Here is a 21,542-nt window from a genome sequence, read left to right as displayed (position 1 = left end):
TCATCGATGTCATGGCTTGGGGTTTGACTTTCCAAAGAAGTCAGAAACCTTCAGCTTGACCACCGACTGCATCTCGACTCGCCTGCAGAACCGATCTATCTACTTCGACAGGAGGCTAGCGCCGGCCATGCAGATTTTCTCCATAAAAATTGTGCCGCCTCCATAGTCAGCTTTCCGTTCAAATGGCTGGTTAATTTGCCGACTTGGTATCAACTAAGAAAGGCAAAATATCAAAACGACCAAGGTCGGATTGGAATTATACTGACATGGCCACGATCAGTTGAGAGATATTCGGCTTATCACCGTTTATCAGATAATACAACGTATAAACCTGATCAAAGTTCGGATAATGGATATACAACTTACTATCGTTATCCTAACTAAATACGTTGGAAACTACACGACTAGCAGACCTTACAATCTGCGGAATAGTCAGATCTACGATCTACATTCGGAGATTATTCTACAAACGGACATCACAAATATTTCAGCAAACAAAAACTCGATCTTGAAGGAAAATATTTTCATTCATTATCAAAAAAGAAAGTACAAAATCAGATCGAAGTCCGACTACAAGTATCAGGCTACAAAAAAAAAAAAGATACACCGACTAAGCTTCGTCATCATTCCTTTGTTTAGGAGTAGCATCATCAACTTGAATGATTTTGGACCCGATCGGTGCTTCACCCTATGTCGGGGTGGCTTCTTCTTCATCAACACCATCTTCTAATTTCGGAGGGACGATGCTGCTCAAGTCGAGATCCAGATATAACTTTCTGACTGCATCGCGATCATCTTCATACCTGACACAGTACGAAGCGAAGCCACCTTCGAGGATCTCTTCCTTGAACTCTTTCAAGCCTTGAAAATCCTCGACTGCCTGATCCAGTGCTTCTTTTGCCGACTCTGCTTCCGTCTTTGTTAAATAAGCATCAGCTCGAGCAGACAATAATTTTTCTTCGGCAAGTGCCAACCTTTCCAGGCTGGCCCGATGACGCCCACGTTCGGCTTTGAGTTCTTCAATGCACCCATCTCGTTCTTGTCGAAGCCGGTGGAGAGAATGTCTCTTGCTCTTGACCTGTGCATCAAGAGCCGAAATAGTCTCATGAGTCGATTTAAGTTCGGCCCCCGAGGATGCCAAGTCATCGGTAAATCGAAAAACCTCCTCCTGAAGTTTAGCTTCCCGCTCCACCGCCGACTTGAGTTGTTTAAGCGCGGCCGCCTTCTCGGCATCAGCGGCTACCACCTTATTCTTCCACGTACTCTGAATGTCGGCAAACTTTGTGTAGCCGGCCTTCAGATCGGACATGTCGTGGATCAACTGCAGACAAAGAATAAGTCAGTTTAAAAAAGAAAAAAGAAAAAGAAAGAAGGGTTTTATCGAAGAAACTTACCCCGATGATTGTCGGATAAAAGGATGAGAATATCTCGACCATCGATCGCTTCCTCCGATGCTCTCGATCAACCGAAAGAAGGGTCGCCTGGCACAGTCACTTGGCCAATACAGAATTGACCAAAGCTGATTCGCCCTTGGGCACTTGGAGGTCGAAGTGCACCGCATGGCCCTCTGAAGCGGCTTCATCCGCCGTTGCCACCGGAGCTTTCCCCTGATCTCTTGTCGACGGCCCCATGTTCGAGAGCGAGGGGAAGCTCGAGCTCGACTGCGCCCCGACTGAAGGAGCGATCGGTGCAGCCGCAGATTGCTCGGGCTCTCTTACCTCGGCCCGAACCTCCTCGGATGGTGGGACCATCGATGTTGCTTCAGTGGTCTCCCTTGCCGTCCTCTCCTCGGACGGCACAGCAGGAAGCACCATTGGAGCCGACAGTGCCAAGATAGGTTCGAAACTCGATACCGGTGGGATGTTGGGTTCCACAGCCGACGTCGAAACGCCAGTCAGAGCTGGTGCCTGATGCCTCTTCGACGGACGTGAAGGCCCAATCTCAGATACTGCCCTCTTCTTGGCAGTGTGCTGACGAATGTCGGCATCTGACACACATACTCTTTGCTGCATAGCTGCAATTACAATGGAGGTCAGTGTAAGTTAGCAAGCAGAAAGAAAATCAAGAATAACTGACCAATTGTACTGTACTATACCTAGACGAGGAACTGAACTAAGGCCGACATTATAAAGAGCCTATTCGGTTACAAGCTCTTTCTGCTTTGGGACCGATATATTTTTCAGCCGATGAAAGTTCTCTTGGTCGTCAACCTCCACTCGGCTGTTGTCATTAGGACCAGTTCGGGGGTTGCCCCAACAAGAAAAAAACCCCAGGGAAGGGAAGAAGAGGCGAAGAAAAACTGATTCTTCCATCCATGAATGGACAATGGAAGACCGGTGATGAATGAAAGATCTTTCTGGGGGGGTTAAAGAACCACCACCCTCAGGCCTTCGGATGAGGTCGGAGGATGAAGAAAACTCGAAAAAGAGAAGGGCGAGGGACGGTCGGCAACATTCGACACAATAAGGCAAAGCTGATTATCAGTCAGATCGAATTCGATGTCAGCTGAGTCGGATAGAGTCCGTAGTAATCCAAGATATTTTGGATAAATTTTGGAATCAAAAATCGAAGACCCATCCGAAGATTTTCGACATAGAAGGCCACCTGACTCGATGGTGGGTTATTCATCCGACTATCGGCCCCAGGGGCGGAAAGTTAAAATGCTCCGAGATGCAAAATTGCTCCCGGAGCCGTTCAATATTCGATTCCGAAAGTGAATAAGCCTCCACGTCCAGACTCGATTGGGACTCATTAGTCGGATTCTCTGACCGATCTTCTTGAGAAGGAGAAACCTCAGTCATGAAAATGACTCTAAAGAAGACAAGAACTTCAAGGAAAAAGGACTCGAAAGAAAAGTTAACCTGAGCTGAAGCAACAACCTTGGGTGTAGAGGCAACGATCCGATAGAGTCCCAGTACCAAAAATAGAGAAAAATGAAGATTTAGTTGAGAGCGACCCTATATATAGGATTTATCAACGGTCGAGATGAAAGCGGTCGAATCAAAGATCTACCGGATGACGACATGTGACAACATCTGGGCCGACCATGGATCGGACGGTTCAACGCACCTGCCTCAGATTGAACCATGTCATCCCTATCCGCGTGAACGTCTCTGACCCAATGGCACCCCGACACGTGGCGAAAATCTACATGCCAGAATTAAATCCCACGACGTCGGTTCACATTTCCGATACGACGCCTGACACCAGATCCTCTTGCCGATACGACGGCTCGAAAGCGACAAAATGACTGTTCGATCGTACTCCAATGAAAGTGGTGTTACAGTCGGGATTCGACATGATAAACAACAACTTCTTTCGTCCAAGATAATTAACCACATGACGACGCACGCGATGATTCACCATTGGACTCGGGAGTGGGGGGCAACTGTTGGAGTAAACTGATTGACCTCCATAAATCGATCGATCTCCGGCACACACCGATCGACATCCGACTCTGATCCACCAAACGAACAGACAATCCTGGAAGCGACTACCGACTATATGTTGACTGAGCAGGCCGACACTGCTTTCAACCGACCAACCGAACCTCCTTTACCGACTTGGTATCGGTAAGCAGCTAATGTTCGGACTCTACAAACAATAGATTACGACCGTCGGTATCTCAAATCTGCTAACCGACGTCAACTCCCGATATTTAGTCAGTCGGCTTATTCAAGTATAGTATAACTATCTTAGACTGTTATCCTACGAATATCACGACGTAATCCTCAAAGATTGACAACCCATAATAGGATTATAGCCTAATGATTCTATGCCACTAAATGTGGGACCATATTTGACAGTTACAACTATTTTTTTTTATAAAAAAAGAGGTAAAGCAATAGTAGAGGTAAGCCAATTTTTATATGCTGAGCTCTGTCTTCATTCTCATACTACTGTTGTCCAGTCTTTTCCTCTAATTTAGGCATCAAAGGGTCCTCATCGGAGATAATTTCGGTCAGTGCAGATTTTATTTTGCAGATGCTCATTCTCGACGAACCGACGATGAAAAGATTGACAGTAACATATCCAAATTTTTGTTGTCGAGTCTCCCTCAATTTATAATTTTGAAGCTTCCAAGACATCCATCCCATAGCACATGGTGTTCCAAACTAGTAGCAATTCAGCACTTGATGTCGCTGGTACCTCTCACCACGAAGACCCAACCACGTGATCTATGACCATGAAGCTTGCCCTCTATCATTGACTACCTCTTTTAAAATATTCATTAAAAATTAATTTAAAATCTTAGAAAATAGAAGTTTTCGAAAAATAAATTTATTTAATAAAATAGTCCATTTCAATTTTAAATTTTTGATTCATTCAATAAATATGTTGGATTCAAATTGATAGATTTTTGACCCATCTTATATCTGATCATACTCATATTTGATCTGACCAAATGCAATTACCACCTCTAGTTCTATTACGGCTGTTCTTAATAGACAACTCGATACTTTGTGTATTGCACTAAGCTCTGGCTAATGCTGCGAACGAAAAAGAAGGTACCTTTTGAATCCCTTGGATCCCTGGGGGCTCTAATAGATGAACTTGACCATTTTCATTGTCCCACCATTGCCATAGTGCTTATTAGCGAGTCAAATAGTCTTTTTTTTTTTTTTTAATTTTGGCCATGTTCGCTAATGACCGGCACATCGCATGCCAACAACCAATTACTCCCTAGCACATAGTTAGACTTGATTCATATATTATTAATTAGTCATATAATTTACATGCTGGATGAAGCATGCCTCATAAAGGATAAACTTTTATTGATAGGTTAATCCATGGGCCAGTGGGTTCGAAAAATGGGGCAGCTCATTATGTATTAAACTACTCTGAAAAAAAGGGGCAAACCTCACGCCATCCATACATGCACTAATCTTGCGAATCAAATAAGAAACAAATTTTTTTTTCAGAGGGGCCCAACCATTGGGCCATCTCATAAAAGATTAAGACTTCTGAGGATTCCATGGATGGATACGGATAAGCTAATGGTCCCACGAAGATATCTCAATGCGAGATTTCTTCTAATATTATACATGGACCATTGCATAAATAAGATAAAAAAATATATTGAGGTACAGAAATCATACAACCAATGCGTACATTATAGCAAGTATGTAATGATATTTTAATGATATTAGTAGATTAATTATAATCCCATCTTTTCAAATCCCATCAATAGTTATTATTTATTTAGAGGGGGAGGACTGCAAGTCACGGAGGCCATTGGATTTGACTTCACACCAACCGGAGCCCAACTGCATCCACTAGGATTCAATTGATTTAAACCAATTTCTTCTACGTGTCCATGACTAAAATGTAGAGGTGGCAATTGTTCGGATTAGATAAAATATAGATCGGGTCAGATAGATCAAAAATTATACATTCTGATCCATTTATTAAGTAGGTTAAAAATTCAAACATGAATTTAATTATTTTATTTAATAAATAATCTAATCGAATCTACGATGAGTTGAAACAAGTCCAATAAATTAAATGGTTAAGAATTGCCACCCTTGCTAAATAGCTATTTAGTGCGCTGATGGTCTGATTGGCCTCTGGGTGACATAATTATCCATCATTTTTAGTATTTGCTTAAATTTGCATTCGGGTTTCATTGGGCCCACAATAGCTAAGTAGGTAGCACTAGAGAAGTGTTGAGTTGTAGAGGATAGACCTAGTTTTACCAATATGGAAGCTAAAGAGACCATGATGTCATAGCCTAGTGCAACTCGGCTTAAACAACAAGAACTGGTGCTAGGTTTTAATGATTGGGCTTAGCCAGGGGAAGGTTAACATAGATGGCAACAAAACAGTGCCAACATCCATGAATTATGCTTGACTTGGTTCATATCCTAATCCTATCCCGACACTAAATATATATCTAAATTTCCCAACTTTTCAATTTCCACAATGATCTTCATGAGATTTCTCATTAGATGTTTAGTCGATGCTAAACTCTAATAAGAGGATTCCAACTCTCCTTGAGTTTGGATGTTTGTGATTTTGTTCATAATAAAACTCTCCCATCCTTCAAAATCCAAATTTATAATGATTTGTGCATCAAAACAATACTTGAGCTTATCTAGACTTTATATACTATAATATTTTTAAAATTTATTCTATATCTAAAATCTTTGAGCATATTCGTACATCCATCATAACTAGTTGTATAAAGGCATTGAGTTCTAGGGATTATGTCTACAAACTATCAATACTATCCCAAGTAGGTTTAATTAACAACAGTGTAATCTATCTCAGAAGGTTGGAGAACTTTAAAAAGCCGTTGGAACTTTATTGAGGAACGTGGCCCGTTATATGATGATTCGACCAAATTCTCATATACTGCACCAAATTTAGTGAATTCTACCAATCCTCTGGTGCCATTTTGGATTTAAAAACTTGGTACAGTTGGTAAGGGTGCACACTATAGTTGGTACAGGTACCTTATGTTGGATTCTGGTTACCTGGTTTCAGTCCTACACACACCATGAGACCTGGTTTCCTCAGATCCTCCCATTCTAGTTTTCCAAAAAAACTTTGTGAAAGTGGCGTCCCTTAGCATCTCTTCATAATTTTAGAAAGAATGATGGGTATCCTAGACATCTCTTGATGCAAGGAGATATGTTACTTCATCTGTTTATGTGTTATTCTCTCTGTGTGCTATCAACTAGATGTTTAAATGTCTCAAACCTTCACAAGTGTGAGGATCCATAAGGGCATATGTTTAGTTCTATATTAGTTATATACCGAGTAGATCTTGAATACTGATTAAGAAATTCCAATAATATCTTCTTGTTAGTCTTTTGGATGAGATCATAGATTGTTATATTGAGCACGGGCATGATTATTGAAAATAGAATCACACCATTAAGCACTTGCTTTTGCAGGTAGAAAGAAAAATATTGCTGAATTGTTTTGCCCCTGTCCTAATCCACTTCTACATCCATCTTGCTTGGTTTGTGTGTGGCATCCTTTCACAGAGGCCATGCCAATTAGATTCAAACAATGAGCTAAAAGCCTTGTTGGTCCCCAACAAAGACAGCAAACAAAGGTAGAGAAAAGAAGCTCAAAAAGCCTAGCAAGTACTTTGGTAGGAGCAATTTGATGATGAGAAAGGAATATGCCCTCCAAACCGTTCATAAAGTCTTTTGTACACGCGTGTTATCATCATCCGGTTCGTAGTATGGGGGACAAACAGGATGACGAATGGGTGGATGGCTAGCTCTGGCAAGACCCCCAACAAATCCTTTTTAGCTGGTAATAACAAAAAAAAAAAAAAATCTTCTAAAATTTATATTTATTATACTTATATCTAGTAATTTATAAAACTTATATTTATATCCAGTTAAATTAACAGTGTTAGTAAAATCGGTGATCTTATATGAAAAGTTGAAATTGCCTTTAATTGAAGAAAATGATGCACATATTTTCTTGTGTCCTTCGGTGACTGTTATATCACTTAAAATTATTTGGTCAATTTTGAAATTTTCTAACATGACCTTTGGATCCTAACTTAAGGTTAAAGTTTCGACTAATGTTTTATTAGACTATTGATTAAGATGTTGGATAAAAATAAACCTCAAGAAAGTTTTTCAAATGTAATTTACCCCTAATCTTAATGAAGTTTTTACAATCTACATTTTTTTAAAAAAATCCTTAAAGTAGCTTGCCTTTTGAGCTCGGAAATCATCTAATGAATTGGGATCTCTCCCCAACTATTCCTTCCATTCTTTCTCCACTTGGTTGTCGCCGGCAAATGCAGTTCTTCCACTCCATTTAGGCTCAAAACTCACCTCCATCTTGGTTGTTTCGTGGTTTGCCCTTTTTTTGATAAGTGAAGATTAGTTTGGGTGTCAAAACGGAGTTAGGAGGCTGAATAAAACTATTCAATCGTTTTGTTTGTGGTGCACTCGTCATGAGTTGACGCCACTGAAGGGATAAGAATGAATAAAACTATTCCATCACTTTGGTGGAATAGATATATCCAGGTCAAGACAAACTCTACTTTAAGACTTCTTCTGGCTTGGTGAATTTTACATAAAAGGTTCACTGAATTATTAATTTATAAAAAAGAGATTTTTTTTTACAAATTAATATATATTTAGTGGTCCCTTAATAACTATGCCCATGGAACTAAATATAAGACGGGCAATTATGTTTACTGAGTGCTTGATAACTATTTATTGAACATCTAGGGCATGTATTTTTAAATATCCAATACATATTTGATTACATTATTATTCCTCTTGTACTTTTAATTGTTTGGGAACCTCTAGATGTGTATCATTTTGCCAAAAAAAAAAGAAAAAAGAAAATCTGATCTTTTCTTGGAAAATTGATAATCTGGTGGATTTTTTTTTTTTTTTTGTACCTTTATTCCGGTGCTGAAGAAAATTGTTGGGTGAAATAAAGTTGGGTAAGATAATTTCATTCAGGCTTACTCCATATTATTTGCAAAACAAACAAGACCACACCTTCTTTTTCTCTTTTTTCAGTTGATTTGGACAGATTAAATGACAATTGAGAAACAAAGCAATAGATGAGGTACAATGCAATATGAAAGTGAAACATATATTCATGCAGAACATGGATGGTCACATTCTTAAATAAGCTTCAGCTTCACATCTCATTATAACATTGATGATGATGACTATAGGTTTATGATGGTCATGATGATGGTGAAGGTGATGCTCTCAACAACCAAGTTCCAGTATCTTTTATCATCAAGCTACAATTTTTGGCTAAGTTCAAAATCAACAACTCCTAGAAACAAATGCTGAGGATAAAACCTCCAAAATCTGCTATTAACATTGCTTTTTAAGCTGACATTCTTTACCAAACAAACACCTCTATAGGATATTAGTTCATACTTTTACCATAATTAATTGATGCAAAGTGATCTCCAAAACCCTCCACACAAGGCTTGTTGCATTACAATTTTTTCTTGTTGGTTAAGAGATTGTATTAAATTTTTTTTCCAGCACATGCCAAACATGCAGTTAATTGATGAGATTGAAACCCCTGACATCTATACAGAGGGTAGCTTTTGCTTGGCCTAACAATTTGTTAATAATCCACTCAAAACTTCACAATGAAACGATCGATGAATCTTGGCTTGGAACACCCAAGTGCTTTAAGTGAAGATGTCCAACTTAAGTTACATATGTCATCATGTAATCCATTCTTGTATGCTGACAAACACGTTTGCAGCATGATGCATAAAGCCATCATTTGAAGAACAAATGATTATTCCTAGTGTGATTCCAAACCATGTATTCTCCTACCCTGAGATGCTTGGGTTCATAAAATTGATGATTAAGAATGGAAGTTTATCCTACATGGCTAGGAATTAAAGCTTAACCTTGTAATCTCTAATTCTACAGGCTTGAAACGTAAACCATCATGAAATTTTAATTAGAGTGTCAAATAAACAAAGATCACATAAAAAATTACATAGACATCCTTGTTTACAGTAGACAGAGATTTGTGTGCGCGCATCAAGTTGATCGATCGCTCTGCAACGGTCATATTCAATCAATTGTAAGTAAGTGTTGATACTTGGTCACCTGACTTTTATACAGATAACGAGCTATTGGATATAAAAGTGCTCATTTATTGCTTGTTCTCCGGAGGGTGATATGCCAAAATGATTCTACTTGAATCCAAACACCCAAAGAAAATTCCATCAACCCAGGGGAAATAACAAAAAAAACCAAAAGAAAGAATTCCAGCAAAATAACAACTCCCGTCCCCCTTTTATACATAAACTAAATAAGACAGAGTACTTTGAAAAACAGTAGAAATAGTAACCAGACAGAGAAGAGAATGCATGCTAAACTATGATCACAATGCTGCATATAACGACAATAAACTTATTTTTTTATGCAAAAATAAATTCGTCAATTTTGTTAAATTTCTTGAATTCAAAATTAGTGGTATAATATCCTTGAATCTACCTTTAAGTTGTATCTGGATGTACAATACTGAAGAGTAGCCAAATCGTATCGAGAAAGTATACATCCCATTTCCATTGCCATTACCAGCCAAATAGATGATCCTTTACAAGATGCGCAAGAGTAGCGTGAGTCAGAACAACAAACTCAAGATTAATAGCTCTACTTTCATCATTCAAGTCAATCTTAAAAGCTTTTCCACATCTACAATGCTACAAACAAATGCAAATGCCACTACTTATCTGCTTATAGTTAAAGCCGCCTGCATCTATTGGACACCTATACAAAAGAGCATCTCAGCTGACTTCGATCAGAATCTTTCTACAACATAAGATCAACATAGCTCCTCCACTAGAATCTGAGAGGGTCCACATTAGGAGTCGAGAGGCAGCCACCATGCATAGCAAAAGCTTCGTCATTGTAGGACCAGAGCAGAGAACATAGATCAAATCACAGATTTTGGGCTGAAAGTTCTCCTCTTATCAGATTTTTCATATGCAACTTTTGGGAGTATATCCGTACAATAGTTTTCTTGAAACGGGTGGCCTAAGTCTGACGCTTGAAAGTCAAATGCAGCTTTCTGGGCATTGTACATCTACAAGTTTAGCTTCTTTATCTTTCACAACAATGGCATGTATCCCATTTCAAGTGCCACTCTTCTTAATCTATGGAAGAGGTAGTGCCACCAGTTTCATCCTCACTTAAACTAGTCGCCACGTCTCCATTATACCTATTAGATAAGCAATATGATGTCACCATTCTCATGAAAATTCCAAAGTAGTATTGACTATTACTAATATGATTAGGTCCAGGCAAATTCCCATGTATGTGCTTGGGCTTACTGATAGAGGATCATGCTCATCCGAACATTTGCATTTGAGTCATAAAAAGAACAAACAAAAAAGTGAGTGAGAGAGAGAGAGGGCTTGTGCAAGTTATAATGCATCTCAAAGATTTTCAATATTTCATATTCAAGTGTATGTTTTGTGAACCATCTCACTCTTCTGGCATCCACACCCATCATTCGCCACACCTCATCCCTCACTCCATCCATCCAACCCCTGCTAGAAGGGAAAAAGGAGATATACTACACTAGGACCAAGTTTGGTGGCCCAACCAACCTTGGACCATTTCTACCAAAACTTGGCTCCCCACAGCCGAGTGTAGTATCACAAAGATAACCAAATTAGGGCATCTCGCCTGCCTTTCCCAACAAAAGGGGGTAACCCTGCTTACATTAGCATAACATCCGGCGAGAAACCAGGATATAATATCAACGATATATCACATCTAGGAAGTATCCACCTGCATGATTTTATCCCATGGGATTGTGTACTAATGATGACTATAGATACAACCACCAAAATTAAGCTACATGAACATTACAAAAGAAGGTGCAATAAATGGATAATTATTATAAGCTATTTTCTTCTAGAAAAGAAAATATAAACCACCTTAATCTACATACAAAAACTTAAAAGAATTATTTTGCCATGTTACCTATGTCAGTGATAAGAGGGCAAGCCTTGGAGCAATAGTAAGGTTGCTCCATTGTGATCTAGGAATCACGAGTTTGGAATATGGAAACAGCCTCTTTGCACGTATCTAACCCTCCCGAAACCCACAGTAGCGAGAGCCTTGTGCAGTGGGATGCCCCTTTTCTAGTTATGTTAATGATACAAACCTTATGAGTGGTTTTCTCAATGAAAATTTCTCAGAACTTTTTGTTACGTAATCCTGCTGTTGAAATTGTAGGCCGTTCATCTTCCTGCCCATCTGCAAAATGATGATATAGAAGTTATGAAAATAAAATGAGTAAATGGTAATTAGAGGACTTTGAATACAAAAATCCCACTCACTTCCATTGGTTGCACCGGACTAGAACATTCACTAACTTTCTTTTCCTTGCAAATCTTTTCCTTCTGGACATAAATAAGATAACCTCTAGGGACACATTTTCATGAAGAAAAAACATAAAAATAAAAATGTATTCAGATGGTCGGTACTGTAAAACCCCTAGTTTTCCACTGAGAAGGGTGGTACAAATACCCTCACTGGTCTCCTAGGCATCAATACATCCTCAGTATCAAGAAAATCATTGCTTTTACATGCTGATTTTGAAAACTTGGATTCCTTGAATTCTTCTCTCTGAGATAATCAATAACTGCAGTTATAATGATTAAAATCACATGCTTTGTTGGTATAAGCTTTTTGACCATTTATATGAAAGCGATGCCCAACACTACTTTCACCCTCTTTAGTTCTGTACTTAGCATGTCTTTCGTTACTCTGGCTGTTATAGTCAGAAGCTTTGCCTGTAAAATCTTCAACTTTTTCCACTAGACAGGTCTGTTTTGGGAGACAATCACTCTGCTTGCTCGGTGAAGCCCTTGAGTTTAACTGGTAGCCAGGCAAGCCATCTTGACCAAGAAATCTTTGCACGCTTTTTCTAAAGCCAATTGCTTCTGGACATGGGCCATTTGAAGGTTTCTCATGCCTATATTTATCATAAACCTAGAAAAAATCAGAGTAGAAAATTACAAATTATATAGGCTACATTGCCGATGAGAGAAAAAAAAAAAAAAGAACAGTATGATCCTCTGGAAAATTGACAATGATCTATACATGTACATATATATAGAGAGCAAATATGATCTTCTAGAAAAATTGTCAATCATTTATACATACCTATATACATATATGCGTGCATGCATGTGGGCAAGCATGTGTGCGTGTTTATATAAGAACAACTTAGCCTATTCAAGGAAAACAACAATACTAGTACATGACCCAAATGGGACTCAGTAATAATAATGTTTGAGCAATGCCTTCCATTAAGAGATGCTCTGCAACTTAATCAAGCTATAAACTTTGAAGCCTTGCCTAGGGTGCACCATAAAAGCAGCAAGCTCTGGAAGTGCAATGACACCTAGGTATATGCTTATGAATAAGGAGTCTTGAATAAAATGTGGCCAGTAAAAGAACTAATCCTACAAACGATGGAAACAACATTGCACCACTTGAAATGTGGGCAATTTAATAGGAAGAAGCATTGATTTATTGGGTATGATGTTGAATCCATATGGCATGCCTGTAGTAGACCAAGTGGATAAAAGCAATGTGGCACTCAGTGACAGTTTACATGCTTCAGAAGAGTAATAGTAGGAAGACTGAAGGCATTTTATCAATTAGAGATAACAAGAATAACAAGTCTGAAGTTAAACATATAAGTAATACTCTAAGACTGCATTGCAAGTGTTGGACGAGGAAAAGATAATATATGGTGGAGTGAGAGGATTTTACACCCATTGTTCAATTCAAAGATGGGGTTGCAAAATGAATATTGAAACAGCTGGATATGATATACAAGGTGTAAAATGTCTCTAAGCCATAAGTTTAGATCTCGTTACCTGGACCCATCTTAGTTTGCTTTGGGACTGTGCTATTTGGATTGATTGAAAGAATCATTAACAACAAAAATAAAAAGGGAAAAATTGCATCCCAGTCCATCCCGACCATCCAGGTGTAACCCAAGTGTTAAAAATGCAACCAGGACAGTTGAGACACCCCAATTCACAAGACAGCTGGCATCTTGCACCTGTCCCAGGTACCATTTTCTTCCTGAAATGGTATGATACCAGAGTGATGTGTCGATACAGTCAAGACATGAAGCCTTGCTATAAGCACAAAAAACAAAATCATGGATTTTGGAGACCTGTTGCCCATACATCAAGTTGCCCCAAAAATGAAAAATATAATGTTGTATCATATCATTCAAATGGAATAATTTGATGCACAGGCGTCTCCAAACCAATGACTTTTTTGCTTTTATGCATTTTTGACCTTGTAGATCATATCCAATGGTAACATTTTCATCTCGCAATCCCCCTCTTAAAATCTAGCAGCAGGCGTACCCTGTATGTATGTTGCACAGGTATCTCCAAACCATGACTTCTTTGCTTATAGGCATTTTTGACCTTGTATATCCTATCCAATAGTAAAATTTCCATCTTGCAATCTCCCACTTAAAACTTAGCAGCAGGTATACCCTGCTAAATTGCTAATTTTTATGTATGTATGAATGTATATATACTGGTTGGATTGAAACATAAGCATTAGGGAAAACCTATCAACATGAACATGACCCAGCTTTTAAATGGGTCAGAAATCCAAAACCGAATCTGACCTGTTTATTAAACAGGTAGCTTGACCTGTCTTACATAACCCAATAAATATACAGGTCAGACTTGGTCAGGTTCGTAATAACAGAGTAAACAGATCCCAAACAGTTTAAGTGGACCTTAAATGGGATAGATTGTAACTGTGCCAACCCCGTCCAATTATGAAATGGGTAAAAAATGGCTAGACAGGTCACGACCCTAAATCTAAACCTGACCCATTTATATGGTGTTCGTTTACATACTATTTGATGCTTGGACATTTTATGTTTCTAAAAAGCTTTAAACACTTTAAATCATGTGTTAAAAATTTTATTAAATAAAACTTAAGCATTTAAATTAGATATTTCATTATTGTACAAGTAGATAAAACCATGTTGTTTATCTATATCATGTTCTTGGATGTGCTTTTAATGAACCAAATGTGACTTTACATATGAAATCATACAATTGTAGAATTTTTTAGGAACTTTTTTAACTCGGGCACCTGCTTGGCCACCTATGCATTCTACCTAAGCCTTTAAAGGACCACCTGGGCATTTGACAACCATGGACAGAAGAGATAAAGCATGAGAGAGAAGACAATAAAGAAGAGAAAAGGAAGAGAGAAAAATATAAGATGCAAGAAAAAAGGGGAAAAAGGAAGTGGAGAGGAAGAAATTAGGAAATAATACTGAGATATAAGAAGAGAAAAGTATCTTGCCCTACTAGGAACCACTTAGTTGGCCAGCTACACTAGGCCAAACTTATTAGTTATTTAGTTGATTTTTTTTTTAAAAAAAAGTGATGAGCAAAATAATACCTTTGTTACTTTAGATATAGAAAATCCAGAGGCCTGTTCACGGGTGAGAGAACTAGAAGTCCGATTAGAGCTGATTGAAATCCCTACAAAGGGGCCATACATTTTTCCATTTTTTTTTTATAAGCAGTGAATTTAGTGAATTGAGAGAAAAAAAGGATTTTTGCGTTTTTATTTCTATTTAATTTATAATTTATGTCTTCTACCCCACTTCTTGCCCTTTTGAGCTTGAGGAATCACTCCAGTAACATGGAATTATCCTCGCAGCAGATGTTTGTATGGATCTGTGTTTTTTACTAGATTTTTGTAGATACAGCAAATCTGTAATAAATTTCAGATCCGCATTATGTGTGCTCATATCTGCACAAACAAGTTTGCTCCTAGGCCAATAACGTGCATATTTCACCAATATGAAAATCAGGTCAGGGAAATAGAGGCTCTTTTCTCTTGATGATAGTCTCCCACAATAAAACTATTGTATTTTACTCCTGAGATTAACACCATCTTCATTGTTGAACAGCAATCAACAATTAGATACACTAATTCTCTCAAGTTGCCTCCTGTCAAAAAGGACTGGCGTCATTACTAGGCTAGCTAAGAACAATGTTTTTATAAAAAGAAAATAAGTATTTAATTTGTCTATTAAAAAAAAATTAAAATGAAACTTAATAACTCCTTTCTTTACCACAAAGATGATGTCTAAATCTTATAATTAACCATTTGTTGATATTGAAAAGGAAGATCAAATTTTGATTTCATACAAAGTTCCTTTTTCTACGTGCCAAAGCAAACTAATAGAGTGAAATTAGAAAAATGGAAAATTTACCTTAGTTTCCCTGGTAATCCTAGGGATGCTACTAGCACCATGGTGCACAGAATCTCCTACATGATATGGTTCTGCAAATAAGTTAGAAAAGAAATGAGATATGATCTAAATTAAACAAGCATCCTAAATAATCAATTACCAACGACCTACACCTTAACATGAGAGAATGATAAATCAGAAGAGGAAAATGACCATATACAGCTAGCATCATTTAAAACCATGACATTGCAATAAATCATCAGAATATAGTTGGCTAATCGATCATATACAACGGGCGTCATTCTGAAGCCATAAGCAGAGAGTCAACATACAACTGTTTCCATTCCCTGGGGTTGATGATTAAAAAAACAGTAATTTCCAGCCAAAGGTAGTCTAGTGAAATGAGAGGATTGAGGGCCTGCTTGGATATTCCTGCAGGAATATCATGTACTAATTGGGCCTGTTGACCTACACAGCCCAGCATCTTCCGACAGCCTGCTGAAAACCCAACCTAAATCCCAGCCTGTGGATCTGTTGGTCTGCAAGAAGAATGGGGTCCTTTTTTCCTTCCCACAGAATTCGGGCTCGCGGATGTTGGGTTGATATGGGCCATGCTCAAATGGACTTCTCAGTCCAAGAATCTAGTAGAACATTCAGTCTAAATCCTGCTGGATTACCCAAATAGACCTTAAGTGGGAACCTCCTAAACTAACACTATGAGGTTGTTTGGCTTGATATAGTTAAATGTGAGCATCAGCCATCCTTAGGAAAGTTAAGCTCCACTTTGTGGATCAACTGAGCTTGGTATAATAAACTGATTATTCGTTCATAGTTCCACATAATAAACAAATTTTTCCATTCTTCCCAACTAGATAAAGTGTATGACATTTTATTTTTGGTATAAAAACAAAGCATGACAGTAATCGTGCAAAAAGCCAAAAACAATGATAAATGACCAATTTTTAAATTAAGATGCCATAGTCATGATTTGCCATTCTGCCTCATACTGTCCAATACGGAGCATAGCATACCGTGTTAGGAGGAAACCGGTACGAAACCCCACTTCGAGTCAACACAAGTCCCGTACTGGCCATATCAAGGTGTATCAACCTAAACCAAGATGCATTGAGATAAAAAATGAGAAAAATGATTTTGGAGCTATTTTGGCATAGGATGAATGCCTTATCGTACTAACCGTATTATACCGAACTGGTAAGGTATAGATACGGTATCCAGTACCGAGATAGCGGATCTTGTGCCACACAGTCAAATCAATCAAACACGTTTCCAATATTTACTTGCATAAAAGGGCACCAAACAATCACACTAAGTGGCTGCAGAGCATGGTGTTTATTTGAAGAGGTTGACAAAAATATTGAGAGAAGCTGCCAAGAAAATGTTTTGAGAATTTCATCCCTTGTGCATGGTGACAAGTGATAACAATGGAGCTGTTCTCAACAACACCAGGCCCACAAAAGTGATGATGGGCTTAAAGCCATGAGGTATCACGTTTATCTTGGAATAAATGGCAAGCAATTGAAATGGCAGACCTATATAATACCTTTCTATATGCAAAACAGGTGTCGAGTAGAGCTGACAGAAAGCTTCTTTTGAGGATTTCATGGCCCATTACAGCAAAAATCATGGCAATATTCTCATCAACAGTAAGAGACCCATGAAGGCAGCTAAGAGCTAAAACTACAACATAGAAGATTCTACCCATTAATTTTTACAATCCTAAGAAATGATTTCCACAACTAAAAGAAAGGGTTGTGCACAAAGCCCATTACTCTAAAGTCAGACTTACCGCTTACCTCTTGGTTGGATAAATCAAGTAAACTGCAAATTGAAATCAAGAACAATATAATGGTGATAGAATAGCAACTAATTTTGGAGGGTATATCCTATCACTGTAGCAAAATTGCAGAAGTTAAAATCAAAACTATCAATTTGATGATCCTGTATATTATAAGCTGCACAAATAACTCCAGGATTAGCCAATATTTGCAGAGAAGAGCTACTTTGAACAACGTTATAATTTTTATGGTTTTGTTGACTATTCTGTTCATTATAAACAAACATGTAATATAATGTAAACAATGTAAAGATGCATGAGAACACCTTTGACTATGAACTAGCCCTTTGCATGGTATAATGTATGTAGAATGCAACTCTTGTATACAAAAAAAGGGAAAACTTGAGTAGCTTAATTCTAAGCATGTTAACAATGAAACATGAAATATTGATAAAAAAAAAAAAGAATGATTAAAATATCTGTAGCATTATTGTGAAGATGATGTTGATAATGAGTCATGACCATGAAAAACTGAATACAAAGCCAAATATAAGCATACAGACATATAAGCAAAGGAACACCAACAACAATAAAACTGTACTTAGCAAAATGATACCATGCATTACCAAAATTTGAATCCCAAATAGGTGAATCAAATGCACCAGGTGGAAGTGGGTCAAATTTGATACCAAGGGCAGGGCCATCTTCATGATAATGTCTTCCTAATTTCCGCTTAACATAAGAAATAGTTGGATGCTCATTCTCAACCTCAAAATATGAGTATCTGGAATCCATCATGGATCCTCTGCTCATTACACCCCTTGTATTCATCAACATGTAATTGTCATCCCAGTATGAATATCTTAAGGATGCCAAAGCACAAGGATCCCCATTGTGCTGTGGTAACCTTTCTTGCGATGCTGAGCTACTTCCTGAAGATCTGTCATCTGCATTAGCATAACATCCAGCATTGATCTGCCGATCCTTTGGCTCAACAGCAGGAACAGCAGATGAAGAACTATGGCCAAAAGACCTTTTACTTTCGACTTCTTTCAGATCAAAATGCCTATCCCCCTGTTTTGTGCTGCTGCAGGATTCCTGTCTAAGTCCACTAGTGTGATCATGTACGAGACCATTGTAATGTTTTCCATTTGCATAAACTTCACCTTCCATTATTTTCTTGTCTTTCAACCTTCTGTGGCAGAACCATCCAGAGACCTGCTTTTCTGACAATCCTATTTGCTTTGCAAAATGTGTCTTCATTGATTCACTGGGGTATTTGTGCTCTGGCAAATGTAGATATTCATTCTTAATGATTTTTTCCTAAAAAAAATGGGCACTTTTATATGTGACAGGAGCAGCAGCAATACCACTATAAAATGCCTCTAATGCCTCAACCTGTGCTGGAGTCTTCATCTTTCTCTTGGGTTTTTCAGAAGAAAGTGCCTTCTCTTCGTTATACACATCCTGGAATCCTGAGAATTTGATGGAGTTAACCAATGGTTATTTATGAAAACCCCAAAAGATAAATTGCAGCTATAATTGGGACCACAATGTTGTGACTGTGGTCACACAAGTTATAAGAGCTTAACAGATTGTGCCCCTAAAAATTAAAGAAATGAATCATAAAGGCAATTGTGGATGAGCCTTGGCACGATGGTAAGGTTGCTACATTGTGACATGAAGGTCATAGGTTCGAAACACAAAAACAGCCTCCCTGTCCATGAGAATAAGGCTGCATACATCTAATCCTCCCCAAACCCTATGATGGCAAGAGCCTCATGCATTGGGCTGCCTTTTTTTTTTAAGCGGTAAAGGTAATTAGAAAAAGATCACCATATTGTACATTCTCTTGAAAAAAGTTTTAATGGTTGGTGTATAGTAACTCTATCTCTATTTATACTCTATGTACATTTACACATGTGCATATGCATGTATACATACGTTATATGGAGCTGTTTTTGGAAGGAGAGAATCCAAGCATAATAGAAGTTCTTAGATGCCTGCTTGTTTCCATCCTTTTTGTTATTTTACATATGCAAGAAGAAGAATAGAATGTAGTACTCCAGTCAAAAATTACAAGTCAAAAATGAAAACTGATATCTAGCTAGACTTAATACAGAAATGCATTATTTTATTATTTGTTGTTAGGATAGTCACATATAGCACACAAAGCAGTGTATAAATAATCCATGCAGCACTATTATATGCACATACAGAACAATTTTAATTAATTTTTGGGCAGATACTGAAACAAGTCATGCCCATAAGCAACTTCGCATGCAGCCTTAATACACTGTTTTTTCACCATGCTGCTCAACTTACTAAGGTGAAGCCATAGCCTTCCAATACGATTCAATCTTAGTGGCCAGCAAAGAAATACACAAGATATCCATACTCAAAATTCACTTCAGTGCTCATTTTACATAATTATAGAATTCTCATGCATAATGCCATGAGATAACAATCAGAAAAGTAAAAAATCCTCAATGGAAACATATTAACTCACTTTGTTTTTAATTATCAAGCTCCCTGACCAATCCAAATACAACAATAACAAGATAGTGACCACTAATTATCTAAAAACTCTTCAAATAAAGGGATGAGATAAGTGTGATATAGCTTCTGGATAAAGTTGCTTCTCTCTCAACTCTCAAGTGTAAATGAAAAGAGTATGATTGCATCTTTACAATAAATAAACTGCCACTTATAGGCCGATAATTGAAGATCGTGAAAACAACAGAACATAAAATATCAATCATATGAACATGGAAATATGCTGATAAAACAACTCCAGGATTGAACTCTGCCTATTGTTTCTTATATGATGCTCGTACACACACACACACACATACATACATATGGCCATAGGCTTGAACATCTTCTCCTAAACTCTAAGCACAGGTAACAATGTTCGGTATGGATCCATTATATACCTTTACAAAGTAGATTTTCTAGTGATCTTATGAGTCTGAAAGAACATGAAATTTTCTCTGTTCAATAAAAGAAAAAAAGAAACACTCTAAAATTTTTTCATATACTCATAAAAGCACCAATCCCAATCTCAAGACTTTGCTTCCTGACAATGACTCCATTAATTTCAAACAAATTCAGCACCATTCCAGAATCCATTTTCATCTTACTAGCATTATTAATGCATCATCAGGCAATGTGTTACCGAATTAAATGACAATCTTCATTTGAAAATCACAATATTCACAATGCATTCTGTATTACCAAACAACCATATACAAAATTAATGCCAAAAAGCGCACTTCTTGCAACATTAACATTGTTCCCTATAACAAAGAAACACTTCTTATCAAACAGAAAAAGAAAAAAAAGAACGTTTCATTACAACATCCCTAGAAGAATCAAATTCCAAACAAATCCATTATTCCACCATCAGAATCCGAACGTGCACACAAATCGAACAATTAACCTAGACTAAGCAGACAAAAAAGAGTTCTTGGCCAACAGAAAATCGAGACATTTCGCAACATGCTCTCGTAATCAAAACCCAAAAAGAAAAATTTTCAGAAAAGAAGCCATCTGGAGTCGATGGGCAGAGGGTTTCGCTTACGTTCCATGGCGGGAGGGAGAGGTGATCGGAGAAGGGCTTCGATGAATCTTTCCCTCTCGTCCCAAAGGCAAACTAACCTTCTCGAGAAGCAACACCATTCGGTGATGACGACGAGAGAGAGAGAGAGAGAGAAAATGGAAGGAAGAAAACAAAATTAAAAAAGGGGATGGGAGGAGGAGGTGTGGACGCTTCTTGGGTTTGTTTTGTTTATTATTTTTGAGTTTCTGACGCTTTGTGATGAGGACGGGGGTTGTATCTTTCGCGGGAAAAAACTATTCACGTTCCTTCGCGCGAATCCACCGTCGGATCGCGCAATGGTCACTTTAATAGTAGTGCGGGCGGATGAATCAGAGAGCTCGTAGTGCTTTGAGCGCTGTGCGGGCGCGATCCAGGGATTCACGTGGCGAAAGAAGATCA

The 21,542-nt window shown here is 38.0% G+C and overlaps 1 pseudogene; it reads right to left on the bottom strand.

Annotated features, from left to right (window-relative positions):
• Window positions 1-10,016: 10,016 nt before the first annotated feature.
• Window positions 10,017-21,325, bottom strand: LOC105057617 (uncharacterized; annotated as a pseudogene).
• Window positions 21,326-21,542: the final 217 nt, after the last annotated feature.

This window comes from Elaeis guineensis, chromosome 14 (genome assembly GCF_000442705.2).
Source record: "Elaeis guineensis isolate ETL-2024a chromosome 14, EG11, whole genome shotgun sequence".
Taxonomy (NCBI): Eukaryota; Viridiplantae; Streptophyta; class Magnoliopsida; order Arecales; family Arecaceae; genus Elaeis; species Elaeis guineensis.
The sequence above is the reverse complement of the archived record's forward strand: the minus strand, read 5'-3'. Positions and strand labels throughout refer to the sequence as shown.